This window comes from Budorcas taxicolor, chromosome 11 (genome assembly GCF_023091745.1).
Source record: "Budorcas taxicolor isolate Tak-1 chromosome 11, Takin1.1, whole genome shotgun sequence".
In the NCBI taxonomy this organism is placed as follows: Eukaryota; Metazoa; Chordata; class Mammalia; order Artiodactyla; family Bovidae; genus Budorcas; species Budorcas taxicolor.
In genome coordinates, this window is record NC_068920.1 from 134,014,976 (window position 1) to 134,032,647 (window position 17,672).

The window sequence follows — 17,672 nt, forward strand, 5'->3', positions numbered from 1 at the left end:
CTCCCAGATGGTAAAGAATCTGCCTGCAATGCAGGAGACCTTCAATCCAGGGTTGGATTTTGGGGTTGGGAAGATCCCCTGTGAAGAAAGGAATGGCTGCCCCCTCCAGTATTCTTGCCAGGAGAATTCCATGGACAGAGGAGCCTGGTGGGCTACAGTTCATGGGGTCGAAAAGTCAGACATGACTGAGCAACTAACGCTTTCACTTTCCTTCAGCTGATAATATCACACAGGAAAAATCATGATAAATAGAGAGTTCCTGCATTGGGTAACTGCCATAAAGAATGTTTCTCAAACTGGAGTCCTCAAATACCTAAGATCTTTTAAAAAGTTTTCACTTTTGTCTTTTCATTTCAATAACAATTAAATTCTTTCTCATGTGATAAAAAACAGATGGGGATTTCAGGACTCCTATTGCCCTTTTTATGGCTGAGTAATTTCACATGTTTGGATATAGCACATTTTGTGTACCTACTCATCAAATGATGGCCACTTAGGTTTTCCATTATTGGGGCTATTAAACAACAATGCTACTATGAACATTTATGTGCAAATTTTTGTGTGAACATGGTTTCAGTTCTCTCAGATATGAAACCACTAGGTCATATTTTATTGATAACTCTCTAACTTTTTGAGGAACTGTCAAACTGTCTTCCACAGTGGCTATACCACATTAAATTCTCACCAGCAATGCCCAAGTGTCCAATTTTTCCACATCCTCACCAAAAATTTTTATTTTCTGTTTATTTTATTTTAATTATAGTCACCCTGGTGTGTGTGAAATGGTATTTCAATATAGTTTTGTTTTACATTTCCCTAATTACTAGTGGGGGCTTGCTTCCCTGGTGGCTAAGTGGCAAAGAATCTACCTGCCAATTTAAGAGACATGGGTTTGATCCCTGGGTCAGAAGATCCCCTGAAGAAGGAAATGGCAACCCACTCCAATGGGTTCTTGCCTGGAAAACTCCATTAATAGAGGAGCCTGGTGGTCCACGGGGTTAAAAAGAGTTAGACATGACTTAGCAACTAAACGACAACTGTTAATGGCTAACCATCTCATATGCTTACTGGCCATCTGCATATCTTTGAGGAAATTTTTATTCAAATCCTTTGCCTATTTTTAAATTTGGCTGTGTTTTTTTAAAGTCATAAGAGTTCTTTATATTCATGTCTAGATCCTAATCTGATATATGATTTGCCAATATCTTCTTCCATTCTGTGAATTATCTTTTCATTTTCTTTATAGTAACTTTTTAAAAAATTAAATTTATTTTTTGTTGAAGGATAACTGCTTTACAATATTGCATTGGTTTCTGCCAAACTATGGTTAACTTTTGATGACCTAAAGTTTTCAGTTTTGATGAAATCCGACTTATCTACTTTTACTTCTTTGTTTAATAAATACAATGTCTGGGCTTCCTATACTAATGGCTATTTTTCCTGTGTATGGGTCATATTTTTTTATTTCCTTGTATGTCTAATTTTTTGTTAAAAAAAAACCAAACAGATATTTTAAAGCTAATGACTGAACAGGGATATCCTTAAACATCTGGAAACGAAAATTCTCTCTGAACCCACAAAGCAGGAACCAAAACTCAGATGGTGGTTATCCCTGGCCCAGAAAAGAGTCCTGGCTTCTTAAGCCTCTGTCATAAACAACGTGCCCATATCTTAATCTTTATGGCCATGAATAAACAGCAAAAGCAAAGAAACAGAGTCTTTGAATCAGACTCATTTTATCTTGTTTCATTTATTCTATTAACTATCAGACTTTTAAAATTGCTTTTTATAAAAGAAAATTCTGTGCACATTCTTTAAATTTATTACACTAATAATGAAGACATTATCAAGGACTTGGCAACTTAACTTCTAAAAATATATAATGTTTGAAACAATGTATTTAACAAATTTATGTTTACCACTAAAAGTTTATTCTACAGATCAAGAAACAATGTTTCCAATCTTTGCATTTTTTTCCCTAGATGGCAAAGAATAAGTTTGGAGAAAGCGTAAAAAAGTATTTTTTGGTTTTCTATTAGCAAATAGATAAGAAGAAGAAAACAAAATAAGTTTTAAACCCAATACTTTAAATTCCTCATACTTAATTTAAATTTTAATTTTTTAACATAAGAAATAAATACAAATGCATTTGCCTTGTGGAAATACTCTATTTAGGAAAAACACTCAGCAGATGAAACACATTTATAGTAGCTATCTCATTAAAACAATTTGGCAAAAATACCCTCAAATACCCTCAACGTTTCCTTGTAGATCTGTAAAACTAGATGATTCCAGTTATCTTAAAAGGACATGGGGTAACTGTAGATACACTGTACATGTCTTCCAAAAATCAGCTTCACATTGTTCTAACTTGTGAAAAATACATTGGCATTAAAAAAAGGAAAAGATTAAAATCAGCTTTCCTGACTACAGCTATCTTTAAACAAAAAAAATAAGTATCTGATATTTACTTGCATGTGCACAGTAGAACAGTTTATAGTAAACTAGCAAAAAGGCAACAGCTTTTAAAAAATTAAGTTACGGTCATATAGACAAAAATTAAGTGACAAAAATGGCAATGTCTGTCTCTTACCATGAAACAAAGTTCTTTAAAAACAGAGTTACAGTTCCTACCTGGGAGACTTCTTTGTTCATAATGAGTCCTCAAAACAGATATGGTCAAATATGGTGCTCCGTAGGGTAGTTTCCAGTGGAATGGGGGAATACTCTTTTCCAGAGATGGCTCTAGTAAGTCTCTTCACTCTTACCTCATTTAAGGCCAGTTATGCAAACAACTAAAACAAAGGAAAAGGAAAAAAATAAAAGCAGAAGGGAGGTTAGATCGTTATTTTATTTTCTAAGAAATAATAAAGGTCAGAAATGTTAAGTTAAAAAAAAAAAGACACAACTTTTCAGGCCAAATGGAAAAATACTTCCAAAAGACAATGGATGAATATCTGATTTCACAACTGAAGTCCTTCTGGTAACTAAATATATATTTCTATTTAAGACTGCTGCTTAAGTAATACATAATTGCATTCTGCCCTTAATGTTCTGAGAGGCTCATTTATATGTCTTTTAAAAAAAGTTTTCTGGCTGCATTTGTATGTTTATCTTTCTTTCTACCTATAAATTCTGATTTTTAATGTTTTCAGTTTGCATTTAATTCTTTCATTTCTGTAACACTTCCCATTATATATTAAAGTTACTACGGTATTTTACTTTCAAATCTTTTATTGAAAAAGTGTACAAACTTTTTATATTCATAATACCTAAAAATAAATTTCACTGACTTCTGTTTCCACTAAGGATGAATGATCTTGTACTGGACTAACTTGCCCACAGAAAACAATGGACAAAATAAAATTTATTCAAAGACACGGAAAAGTTACCAAAAGCAGGCAGAAATGTGGGATACTTGATAACTGAAAGAAAGGAATACTACTGAATAAGATCTATACTCACAGAGAACTCTTCCCAGTATACCCCTAAGTACTACAGGGAGGCTAGGCCTAAGGGAGAAAACCACTGTCTCTTCGGCTTGAAGCACTGGAGAATGTAGTTCAGAGCTGACAGAATGCTTGATAATAAGAGGAGAAAGGGCAATAAGGATAGGGCAAGAAAGGATAATAAGAAGGGCAGCAGAGCAAGGGGGTAGGGTACCTTAAATCTGTGTACAAATGCTCCTTAAATCCTTGGTTGGTCCTCCGAACTGCTCATGCACAGGAACACTCCAAGCAGCTCCATACAGCCATACCACAACTGAGATTCCCTTCTGCTGTTTATCATCACACACTCCTCACTCCCTTTTTCTAACTCCTTAGTAACCACTTATCTCCCCCCATTTCTATAATTTTGTCACTTTGAGAATATTATGAAAATTGAATCAATTCCATACTTGAATCAAGTATGGAAATATTTTGTAATGCCTTTTTTACTCAGTATAATGCCCTTGATATCCAACTTGTTGCACATAAAAATTGTTTGTTGCATTTTATTGCTCCATGGTTTGAAGGTACCACAGTTTCTTTTTCACCATTCACTGTTGACGTACATTTGGGTTGTTTTCAATTTGGGGCTATTATGAATAAAGCTGCTATAAATACTTGTGTACAGGTTTCTGTGTGAATATAGGTTTTCATTCTTCTGGGATAAATATCCAGAATTGCAACTGGATTGTTCAGTAAGTGTGTGTTTACTAGCCAGTAATTTAGCTGCCTACTAGAACAAAAATCAATACTCTTCAGAAAAAAATAACAATCCACAATAGTATCCACAACATCCAGTAGAGAATAAAAAAATTACTAAACATGCAAAGAAACTAGAAATTGCAATTCAAAATCAGGGTAACAAAAGTCAGTTGAAATTAGCTGATAAGGATGTTAAAGCAGTTATTATGAATATGTTCAAGATGTTATAATAAGTTAACAGATGGTAAATACTGGGAGCAAATGGAAACTATAAAACAGAAGTAAATGGAAATTGAAGAACTAGTTCAACATTGAAATTTTTCAATTCACTGGACAAGCTCAACAGTAGATATGTGATGGCACAAAAATAAGTTGGTGAACTTGAAGTAAAAACAATACCAAATATGAAGACTGGACAACTGAAAAAATTTAAAACCAAAAGCTGACGTCTTGAAAAGATAAAAAAAATTATTAATGCTTGAGGTAAGATTAAGTAAATCCTTTTTCAGGGGTTCACTAAGACTCAATAGCATTAAGATGTAAATTCTCCTCCAAATTAATTCATATACTCAAAAATAAAATTAGTTGTTTAGTTTTTGCATATCTAGTGCATTTTATGATCAAAGAATATAAATCTATTTTTGTTTTATTATATATTTATAATGGAGGTTTTAAATGCTTGAGGCTTTTGCTCTTTAAATAAAGACTATATTTTCTCTTAATCATGATTTCCCCCAATGATGAATTCCAGATTAAAGTGGAATGTCTATCTAATGTTAGAAAATTGGATGATTCTATGACTGGATCCAAAAGTGCTTACCTCTGATAGTCCCTCTAAATTAGACTAAGTGCTTTTCATATTTTCAAGATTTTTTTCCTTCTTTCCTTGATTTAAATGCACAATTTGAAAATGCAAAGAAACTTGGACTGGCTTTTCACATTGACATAGTTTAAACTATTAAAAAAAGGAATTTATAGGTAGGTTAGTCCAATTTACATTGCACTTAGTTGGGTTTTTCTCACTGTATTGCTAAGTCACTTCAGTCGTGTCCGACTCTGTGCGACCCCATAGACGGCAGCCCACCAGGTTCTGCCATCCCTGGGATTCTCCAGGCAAGAACACTGGAGTGGGTTGCCATTTCCTTCTCCAATGCATGAAAGTGAAAAGTGAGAGTGAAGTCACCAGTCACGTCTGACTCTTAGCGACCCCATGGACTGCAGCCCATCAGGCTCCTTTGTCCATGGGATTTTCCAGGCAAGAATATTGGAGTGGGGTGCCATTGCCTTCTCCGATTTCTCACTGTATATATCTAGCTTATTTGTATTTGTAATCAACAGTGCTATAAAATATTTCTTGGATGATTCCTCATGATTACTACTTTGTGTTCTTTCATCTTTGGAACAATGTATCTTTGAATTTCCCTAGGTAAATCTGCCTAAGAACTGGAAAGTAGTAATTGAATATAGCAAAGACAGCATTTTTTCATCTAGTCAACCACAAACCCAGGTTCTGTCGTTTTCTGCCTTTCAAGGAAGAGCACTCCTCAAAATCATTTGTGTAGTTAACACTGCAGATAAAATCTTTGTGAAATAATGCCACTGTCTTCCATAAAACCTGCGAGTTTTTACAGGTACTTTTTTAAAACCAGGCAGTAACTGAAGCCAGATGGATCCTGCTAATGACTGAGGGTCCTGATGACTCATGGCCAAACATGTGAGGGAATACAGAAACAATGCTGAGAAAGAAGGCTGAGCATACTCACTCAGAGACTGCATGAAGACAGAAAAGCACAAGATAAATCCATACTCCAAAAAGATATGTAGACAATGAGAAGCAAAAAATATGAAAACCAAGAGATAAGTAATACACTGAGAACCAAAAAAGACAGGAGGAATATGAATGAATAGGGAGAAAAAGAGTACTGCTGATGATCTGATGCTTGTTATTATGAAATTAATTAGCTAACTGTTCTTAAAACGTCTCTCTCTAGTATTTATTATCTATTATCTGTGCTATCCAGAGTTCAGTATTTTAAGTCTTTTCTCACCCCCAGGAGCCCAAAGCAGGAGATCTGATATGGATGGTACAAACTCCTTATAGACCCTCGTGCCTGGAGGCTTCCCATTACTTGTTCCAATTCTCTCCTTACGGGTAAGGTCTTTCTGTCTTCATTATCTGCTTCCAATTCTGCCACAAGTTCTGGCTAGTGCAGCACCTCAATTCCTTTAATTTCGTTTAATAAATTATTCAGTTTAATCTGCTAAATTCAATCTGATTTAAGAATCATATGAGGAAACAAGGTGATAGAAAAGTACCTATAATGCACTTAATATATAGAAAGAGTAAAAAAAGGAAATCTATAAAACACTCTTCTTCCTTTGTTACTTTGGAATCAGGCAGAGGTACAGGGCCAGAATTTTTAAATATAGAGAGAAACAGAACAAAGGAATATCTATGGATCTACCACCCAGAAGTAACGACAGTAAACATTTTTGATGCATTTTAATGAAGTATTATCAATAAATCAGAAGTCCCCAAACTCATACAAAGCCTATTCCCCTTCCTTTTGATAGAGATAACCACTGGCATAAATTTAATATTTATCTTCTGGTCAAATTTTTTCTATCCATCCATAAACAATATACACTGATGTTTTATACTTTAAAATATACATGTTTAAACTGTATACTATATATATTAAAATTACAATGTTTATAAGGTACTTTAATAAAATTAGTGCAGATTGAAGGTTGTCTTTATCATAAAGTTACTTTAACTTTTCTTCTTTGTGATATACTTTTTGATGAGGACAGAAAGGGATAATGTTAGCCAAAATTCCCAGTGTGCTGGGATTAATAGCTTAGTTTAGCTATGCTGTCATCCAATAATAGGTTGTTATAAATAAACCATTAACATTAGTGGCAATTATAAATTATTTTGGTTACAAGTAGTTAAGATTCCAAAGTTCTATCTGTGTTCTTATTAATTCTACCTCAAATAAACTTTAAGAAGTAAAAGGGCACCTAAAAAACTGTGTGAAGAAATAAGTTTTTTTCCTTGGGATGGATCAAAAGAATTCTTTTGTGAAAGAATGAAGAAAAAAATGATGCCACCAACTTTCCTATTAATAATGACACAAAAGTCATACTCTCCAAACCAAAGACAAAAACAATCTAAATGAAATTTGAAACCAAGCCATCCATAACAGTTTTTAAATGTCTATAAAGTTTATTGACTTCTCTACAGTATATAGTTGTCTTTTCTTATTAACACTGTTAAGAGAAGGCCTAAAAGAAAATCAAGACTTTTAAAAATAGAACTGTTCTTCTTAATAGAATGACAATATTTGCTTATTTTTTCTTGTTAATCTTCAATTTTTAGAAGACTGACTTCATTTTTGTTATGATTACAAAATGCGTTTATGAAAATCTTGCCATTTCTCTCCAGAAAAGTACTTATTTCTTCACACAATTTTTGGGGTGTCTTAAAAATCTGGGTAAAAGCCTAGTTATTGTTAGAAGATAAAACTGCATTATGTTGGAAATATAGGTAAAATGTCATTTCTTGATAAGAACAAGAGTTCCAAAGGGACAGAGCTGGGAAACAAATCTTGGTAAATGGCAAGTATTCTACAGTGAATCAGCACTACAGAGAATGACCATAGGAAAATTTGTCATACACATGTGCAACAAGAGACGTGAAGAAAAATATTCATGTTAGCAATGTTTATGAGAGCAAAAAATAGGAATAATCCATGTGCACATCAATAACAGCATGGATTAGCAAAGCCTAGTATATTGCCACACTAAAATCTCACACTAGTTAAATAAACTGACCAAGATCTAGCGATTCACATCTGCCTACAGGCAACCACAGTCCCTTCTGAAAATCCAGGTGGTTCAGTTCAGTTCAGTTGCTGAGTCGTGTCTGACTCTTTGCAACCCCATGGACTGTAGCACGCCAGGCCTCCCTATCCATCACTAACTCTTGGAGTTTACCCAAACTCACCTGATGCTGGGAAAGATTGAAGGTGGACATGAGTTTGGGTAAACTCCAAGTCAGTGATGCCATCCAACCATCTCATCCTCTGCTGTCCCCTTCTCCTTCCACCTTCAAACCTTCCCAGCATCAGGGTCTTTTCCAATGAGTCAGTTCTTCACATCAGGTGTCCAAAGTATTGGAGTTTCAGCTTCAACATCAGTCCTTCCAATGAACACTAAGGACTGATTTCCTTTAGGATGGACTGGTTGGATCTCCTTGCAGTCCAAGGGACTCTCAAGAGTCTTCTCCAACACCATAGTTCAAAAGCATCAATTCTTCAGCGCTCAGCTTTCTTTATAGTACAACTCTCACATCCATACATGACTACTGGAAACACTATAGCTTTGACTAGACGGACCTTTGCTGGCAAAGTAATGTCTCTGCTTTTGAATATGCTGTCTAGGTTGGTCATAACTTTCCTTCGAAGGAGTAAGCGTCTTTTCATTTCATGGCTGCAGTCACCATCTGCAGTGATTTTGGAGCCTCCCAAAATAAAGTCTGACACGGTTTCCACTGTTTCCCCATCTATTTCCCATGAAGTGATGGGACCAGATGCCATGATCTTCGTTTTCTGAATGTTGAGCTTTAAGCCAGCTTTTTCGCTCTCCTCTTTCACTTTCATCAAGAGGCTCTTGAGTTCTTCTTCACTTTCTGCCATAAGGGTGGTGTCATCTGCATATCTGAGGTTATTGATATTTTTCCCGGCAATCTTGATTCCAGCTTGTGCTTCTTCCAGCCCAGCGTTTCTCATGATGTACTCTGCGTATAAGTTAAATGAGCAGGGTGACAATATACAGCCTTGACGTACTCCTTTTCCTACTTGGAACCAGTCTGTTGTTCCATGTCCAGTTCTAACGGTTGCTCCCTGACCTGCATACAGGTATCTCAAGAGGCAGGTCAGGCGGTCTGGTATTCCCATCTCTTTCAGAATTTTCCACAGTTTATTGTGATACACACAGTCAAAGGCTTCGGCATAGTCAATAAAGCAGAAGTACATGTTTTTCTGGAGCTCTCTTGCTTTTTCGATGATCCAGCAGATGTTGGCAATTTGATCTCTGGTTCCTCTGCCTTTTCTAAAACCAGCTTGAACATCTGGAAGTTCTCGGTTCACATATTGCTGAAGTCTGGTTTAGAGAATTTTGAGCATTACTTTACTAGTGTGTGAGTGGAGTGCAATTGTGTGGTAGTTTGAGCATTCTTTGACATTGCTTTTCTTTGGGACTGGAATGAAAACTGACCTTTTCTAGTCCTGTGGCCACTGCTGAGTTTTCCAAATTTGCTGGCATATTGAGTGCAACACTTTCATAGCATCAGCTTTTAGGATTTGAAATAGCTCAACTGGAATTCCATCACCTCCACAAGCTTTATTCGTAGTGATGCTTCCTAAGGCCCATTTGACTTCACATTCTAGGATGTCTGGCTCTAGGTGCGTAATCACACCATCGTGATTATCTGGGTCGTGAACATCTTTTTTGTACAGTTCTTTTGTGTATTCTTGCCACCACTTCTTAATATCTTCTGCTTCTGTTAGGTCCATACTATTTCTGTCTTTTATTTAGCCCATCTTTGCATGAAATGTTCCCTTGGTATCTCTAATTTTCTGGAAGAGATCTCTAGTCTTTTCCATTCAATTGTTTTCCTCTATTCCTTTGCATTGATCACTGAGGAAGGCTCTCATCTCTCCTTGCTATTCTTTGGAACTCTGCATTCAAATTGGTATATCTTTCCTTTTCACTTTTCTTTTCACAGCTATTTGTAAGTCCTCCTCAGACAGCCATTTTGCTTTTTTGCATTTCTTTTAATTGGGGATGGCCTTGATCCCTGTCTCCTGTACAATGTAACGAACCTCCATCCATAGTTCATCAGGTACTTTATCAGAACTAGTCCCTCAAATCTAGTGCTCACTTCCACTGTATAATCATAATAGATTTGATTTAGGTCATACCTGGATGGTATAGTGGTTTTCCCTACTTTCGTCAATTTAAGTCTAAATTTGGCAATAAGGAGTTCATTATCTGAACCACAGTTAGCTATTGTTTTCGCTGACTGTATAGAGCTTCTCCATCTTTGGCTGCAAAGAATATAATTAATCTGATTTTGGTGTTGACCATCTGGTGATGTCCCTGTGTACAGTCTTCTCTTGTGTTGTTGGAAGAGGGTGTTTGCTATGACCAGTGTGTTCTCTTGGTAAAACTCTATTAGTCTTTGCCCTGCTTCACTCTGTACTCCAAGGCCAAATTTGCCTGTTACTTCAGGTATTTCTTGACTTCCTACTTTTGCATCTCAGTCCCCTATAATGAAAAGGGCATCTTTTTTGGGTGTTAGTTCTAAAAGGTCTTGTCGGTCTTCATAGAACCATTCAACTTCAGCTTCTTCAGCATTACTGGTTGGGGCATAGACTTGGATTACCGTGATATTGAATGGTTTGCCTTAGAAACAAACAGTAGTAATAAAGCATTATCAAGTATGGGCTCTGGAGCCCAACTCCACCATTACCAACTTCCTGACCTTAACCTCTCCATGCATCAGTTTCCTCAGCTACAAAAACCAGGATAATATTTGTACCTACTCAGGTCAGGAAGCAACAGCTAGAACTGGACATGGAACAACAGACTGGTTCTAAATAGGAAAAGGAGTACGTCAAGGCTGTATATTGTCACCCTGCTTAGTTAACTTCTATGCAGAGTACATCATGAGAAACGCTGGACTGGAAGAAACACAAACTGGAATCAAGACTGCTGGGAGAAATAGCAATAACCTCAGATATGCAGATGACACCACCCTTTTGGCAGAAAGTGAGGAGGAACTAAAAAGCCTCTTGATGAAAGTGAAAGAGGAGAGTGAAAAAGTTGGCTTAAAGCTCAACATTCAGAAAAATGAAGATCATGGCATCCGGTCCCATCACTTCATGGGAAATAGATGGGGAAACAGTAGAAACAGTGTCAGACTTTATTTTTTGGGGCTCCAAAATCACTCAGATGGTGACTGCAGCCATGAAATTAAAAGACGCTTACTTCTTGGAAGAAAAGTTATGACCAACCTAGATAGCAAATTCAAAAGCAGAGACATTACTTTGCCGACTGAGGTCCGTCTAGTCAAGGCTATGGTTTTTCCAGTAGTCATGTATGGATGTGAGAGTTGGACTGTGAAGAAAGCTGAGCGCTGAAGAATTGATGCTTTTGAACTATGGTGTTGGAGAAGACTCTTGAGAGTCCCTTGGACTGCAAGGAGATCCAACCAGTCCATTCTAAAGGAGATCAGCCCTGGGATTTCTTTGAAAGGAATGATGAAGCTGAAACTCCAGTACTTTGGCCACCTCATGCAAAGAGTTGACTCATTGGAAAAGACTTTTATGTTGGGAGGGATTGGGGGCAGGAGGAGAAGGGGACGACAGAGGATGAGATGGCTGGATGGCATCACTGACTCGATGGACGTGAATCTAAGTGAACTCCGGGAGTTGGTGATGGACAGGGAGGCCTGGTGTGCTGCGATTCATGGAGTCGCAAAGAGTCGGACATGACTGAGCGACTGAACTGAACTGAACAGTTGTTCGGAGACTAAACATTTAATGTTGCTGTTGTTTAGTCGTTAAGTCGTGTCGGACTCTTTCTGTGATCCCATGGACTGTGGCCAACCAGGCTCTTCAGTCCATGAGATTCTCTAGGCAATAATACTGGAGTGGCTTGCCATTTCCTTTTCCCCAAGGATCGTATTTTAACGTATGTTAATTTTGATTACTTGCTCCCCTTAAAAAAGGGTGAAAACACCTTAAAACCAAAATTGCGTGTTTAAACACTCTGCATATCAGCTACTAAATCTAAAATATTAATGACTCTTACATCTACTTTTATACTCACATTAAAGAGATAAATACTGAAAAGTCTATACCAATGAATTTTAATACTAATAATTCTTATAAATACATCTGTTTTGGAGATAAGCTATTTTCAAAACAATTGCTACCAGAATCTCAGTTATCACCCTTGAAATCTTTTTCACGCTCATACCCTGTGTATGTTACTCACCAAGCCCCATCTGGTCTATTTCAAAAATAAATCATCAATCAACAGACATACAAATCTGACACCCTATTCCTGCTTAGACTCTTTCCATGAAGTTTTATCTCACACACGACAAAACCCAAAACTCACAACACAAAGCAAGTTACACTACAGCCACACTAATCTGTCCTTCAGTTCCTCTCCATTCCCCAGTCTTTTTTCCCCATTCCACAGCCTTCACTACAATACAATCTCTGCTGCGAATAATCCCTCCTGTTTTCTTCACCTGTTCAATTCCTTATTCATTGTTCAAGCTTAACTCCAATTCAATTTCTCCTACCCCAGTAATTAAAATCAGCCCTCCATGACAGTTTCAACTTTTTCTTCATAAAATTAAAAAAATATATTTTTACATATTTGTTTGTGTGATTATGTATACCACTTACCTTCCTCACTAGACTGTAAACCACCAGGTGTACATTTTTAAACTGGCACAGAGTAGGTATACAACATTTTAGAAGTTTAATTTGTGAAATTAGTGAATCTGTTCTAATTCAAGAATGGCAGTGAAGTTGAAAGCTCAAAGAGGATGAGGATCATTAAAGTGGTCAAAGGACATTACAAATCTTTCTAAACAAATGCAAGAAGAGTATGAACGGCATGAGGGGGGACAAACTAGATTATTAACATAAAGGATTAGGCAAAGGTTTAATGGTGAGAACACAGGGAGGAAAGAAAGACGGAAGTAGTAAAACTGTTAGATTAGTCTCTACTAATTGGAGAATGCCTATTTCTGTGGCATCATTCTGCAACATGATTTACGTCTCTGCTTTTGTCATACTGTAAGAGAAAACACCAGGTTTTGGAAAGAGTCCATATTCAAAGAGCTAAAAATGAAATGTAACACCTAGACTACAACAGTTCAGTTCTTTCCTAAAGCGCAACTCTACTAAAATGGAAGAATCTGGGGAGAGAAGATCAAGAAGAGATGAAGATGTAGTAGCTTAATAAGAAACAAGAAAGTCTGAGAAGAAACAAAGATATTTAAAAGCAACTGAGGGGAAGTTTGGAGAAGGCAATGGCAACCCACTCCAGTACTCTTGCCTGGAAAATTCCATGAACAGAGGAGCCTGGTAGGCTGCAGTCCATGGGGTCACTAAGAGTCGGACACGACTGAGCTACTTCACTTTCACCTTTCACTTTCATGCACTGGAGAAGGAAATGGCAACCCACTCCAGTGTTCTTGCCTGGAGAATCCCAGGGGCGGCGGAGCCTGGTGGGCTGCTGTCTATAGGGTTGCACAGAGTCGGACACGACTGAAGCAACTTAGCAGTAGCAGTAGCAGAGGGGAAGTCTTGCTGGATGATAGAGTGTAAACTACCCCTTTCACTCCAATAAAATCTTTAGGAATGGCTTGATTTTATTCATCACCGAAAAAACAATGTTGGTATTACATTTTTTATGTTTCTTACTTGTTTTCTACTTTGCAAGAACTCTTGAAAAGAGCTCCAAGGACAGAGAATGGTAGTCTAAGGAAGAACAATTTGTCCCCCAACCATACAACAATTATATTATGAAAACACATAGGCAGTTAAACTGAATGATAGAGTATTCTATTTCTTATTGAAAAACAACATATTTCTTCAGGTCAACTAACCAGTTAGCAAACTGGTTAATGTAAGGCCATAATGAAGTCAAGGATTATGGGTCTGGATCCCTATGATCCATTAATATTTCTATTCCAAAATGAAAGGCTATATGCCTAATCTTTGGTAAACTGCCTTTCAAATGAGAGAAGCTGGATAGTCCATTAATGGCAGACAAGAGAGCATGAATAGATGAATGAAAGTCATCTCTATCATTGTTGGCAAAATTTGAAGTATACGTCACACTAATTCCGAATCCAGGGTCATATTAGTTTGTGAAAAGGGTCAAAGAACCTTTGAAAGTTTGGAAAATAATTCTATTTTGGTCTCATGTAAATTCTTTCAAGAAAGTTCACCGTGTAATTTTAAGTCTAAAACAAACCCAAGTGAATGCTTTCCAAGAATAAATTAAGGATTACATTTTAAAAGAAATGACTACTTATAATGTAATTATCTCATTTTAATGATGCTTAAAGTAATTAAACAATTTAACAGAGGGAAAAGAATCTATGAAAGGTCCTGTTAACTGTTAACCATAGTAGAAGTTTTTTTTTTTAAAAAAAAAACACATTTTGTTTCAATTCCTCTCCTGCTTAGATCTAACAAAAGCAATAATGTAATGTAAGTAGTAAGTAACATCAAATTCCTAATCATAATTGAAAAGACAGTACAAAATGTCTACTCTTTCCTGTTTAACCATCTGGAACATGTTAGAGACTCCCTGAAAGCAAGAAAAATCTGCAAGTATAATTACACTCTGGGACTATTAGCATGACATGCTTCAATAAATACTCCTAATAGGATTTGCTGATATAATAATTGGCCCTAAAATGGATGGATTTTCTTTATTTGGCTATTTGTTCTTACTGACTAAATACTCAAGAAAACCAATAAATTGTCCCTCCAATAGAAGACAAACAAACAAACAAAAGTCCACCAAGCAAGGACAAAGTGCGACAGGTTGCAGAGGCAGAACATAAGAGATGACAAAGAGCAAAGATTTGCAAACACCTGGGTTCAATTTTTATTTTCCCTCCCACTGTTTCCCTTTCTTTCTCCCTTCCTCCAACCCCACTAGCATGACTATCTGCTCTCTGGTCAGAAGTGACTTGGTTAGGGTTAAAAGAAAATGTTATATGCCATCTTGGAGTTGGTCAAATTCCAGTAGGCTGAAGGCCTTCAGACAATAACACGGGAAAACATTCAAAACTCACTCTACTCACAATGGGTTTGGAGATGTAACATTTAGTTACCTAAACTGGAAAGGTTAAGCAAAGGAAGAACCCAACCAACTAAGATGTTCAGGAAGACAGTTCTGGCAGCTGAGCAACAGAGTGAAGGGGGCTGTTGTGATAGACTAGTTCTGATACATTGAGCAGCTGAACCAATGCAGCAACAGTGGAGTTGAATGAGACACTGGACTAAACCAACAAGAGGAGGAGGTGAAAAAGAGAGCCCCAATTGTCAGCATGTATGAATTATGAAAATAATTCATGTTTTCTGTACAAGTCTAGAAAATACAAGTAAATAAAAAGAATAAAATAAAAACCACCCACAACTATTTCATTTAGAATTAATGCAAACATTTGTATATCTATTCTACAAACATAGAATACACCTATATAAACCTTTATAGAATGATCAGTGCACATATAAGAGCATCTTTATTCACTAAATTTTTAACATAATTTTATTATTAATTTTATTTATTTTCGGCTGTGCTGGATCTTGGTTGCTGCATGCAGGCTTTCTCTAGTCACAGCAGCAGGGGCTACTCTCTAATTGTGGTGCTCAGATTTCTCACTGTGATGGCATCTCTTGTCGTAGAGCAAGGACTTACAGACTTCAGTAGTTGAGGCACAGAGGCTTAGTTGCCCCATGGCATGTGGAATCTTCCCTGAGCAGGAATCGAACCCATGCACCCTGTGTTGGCAGGCAGATTCTTAACCACTGGACCAACAAAAGTCCACTAAATTTTTATACACACAACTTCTCATGTTATTAAAATATTCTTCTATGTTGTCTGTAAAATATTCTTGTGTGTGTGAGAGAGAGAGACAGTTTTTAAGCAGAGTGTGGGACTTCAGATCAGTTCCAATTTTTTGCTATTAAAAACAATACTATGATGAAGCATCTTTCTGGCTAAAACTTTACTTTCATTCAGGATTATATTCTCTAAATAAGTTCTACAAACACCAAGTGTCCTGTAATGGGAGTCTAGGTGTATATTAAAGACATTTAGCCAAGACTGAGTTTACAGGAAATAACAGATGTCTGAGAGAGAAGCTAATGAATTTTCAGTTATGTACACATTAATTATGAATATGACACCCAAGTAGATCTGTATAGCTGACTTCCAAAGTAGAGGGATATAAATGTCTTCAGAATCAATGACATATTGATAACAATGGAATAGATGAGAGGACCAAGAAAAAGTATGAAGAGAGGAAAATGGATTACTCTGGACACATTCCCATATTTAAAGAAGGGGGCAGTAACAGCCAGAAGATCAAGTAACAAAGAGAAAGAAAGAAAGAAAATGAATAAAGATAAGAGGAAAACCAGAAGTTGAGAGCAGAGAGACCATAATGTCCAGTTTCAAAAATTATTTTGAACCTGACAAAACAATCACAATCCCTTTGAGGATAACAGCAACACACATCTATCAGTATCACATATTGTTTCCCAGTTGCAACAGTAAATCACACTGCATTTCTTCTGATGACCTCTTTTTGTTGTGAATCTCAGTTTATGGTAGGTGCTGTGATAAAAAGCAAGCACCATGTGGAAATCAACATGAAACAGGAAATGAGGGCTGCAGTGCCCAAGCTAAGCCCAAGATGTGAGAAGTTATGCAGTACTCTCAGATGCACACATCCTATTAGTAAGCAACTGTGGTTATTTAAGAATAAAATTTAAATATTACTTCTTCTTTGAAGTGTATTATTTTTTCAAACAGCTGCTAAGTTGCTAGCACATACATACTTATTAAGTTTTTTGACCAAACTACTTAACAAATGTAAATATTAGGTATTCCTTGGATCAAAGGACACTATGAACTTAGAAATAGTCGTTACATCTTTACCAGACCCTTAGTTACATCCATTATACCCTTACTATGAATATATTCAAACTAAGAATCCAAAAAAAATGTAGATAGTGAAAAAAAACTTTTACTAACAAATGAATGGAAGATTTATCAACCTGAGTTTATCCTAGGAATAGAAGTATGGAATAGGAATATTCCAAAGATATTATAAATATTTTTCACAAATAATTCATAAATATTATTCACAAAATTAACAGATCAAAGGAGAAGAGTCAAGTGATGATTCCAAAAGTTACTGGTAAAACACCTGATAAACTTCAACACTTCTGATAAAATTTTTAGAAAAATCATTAAGATTTTTAAGAAACACTTTCGTTTATAAAGGGTATCTAGAGAACACAGAAAATACTGTAGATAACTGTGAAATATATGAAGCATAAACTTTAAAAACAGAAACAAGTCAAGGACATTCACTAATCACCACCTATATTCCACTTGTACAGGGAATACTTAATCTTTCTAGCATAGTATATATAATGGGAGGTGAAAGAATCAGTATTAAATAAAACTTGGCCAGAAAATGGGAAACGAGAAACTGGATTATCACATATGGCATAATTTTGAGGACTAAGCCTGAAGGTGACATATATTACTTCTACTCACATTCTAGAGACTAGAACTCATTTAAGTGGACATTCCTAATGCAAGGGAGGTGGAAAATACAACCTAACTCTGTGCCCAGGA

General features: G+C 36.3%; 1 protein-coding gene across 2 annotated transcripts in view; it reads right to left on the reverse strand.

Annotated features, from left to right (window-relative positions):
* Positions 1-17,672, reverse strand: part of NCOA1 (nuclear receptor coactivator 1) — a 164,786-nt gene that overhangs the window by 101,939 nt on the left and 45,175 nt on the right. For both annotated transcript variants that reach the window (XM_052647980.1, XM_052647981.1), the window contains exon 2: positions 2,635-2,795. The gene's annotated coding sequence lies outside the window, so the exon portion shown is untranslated. The remainder of the gene's footprint in view (positions 1-2,634; positions 2,796-17,672) is intronic.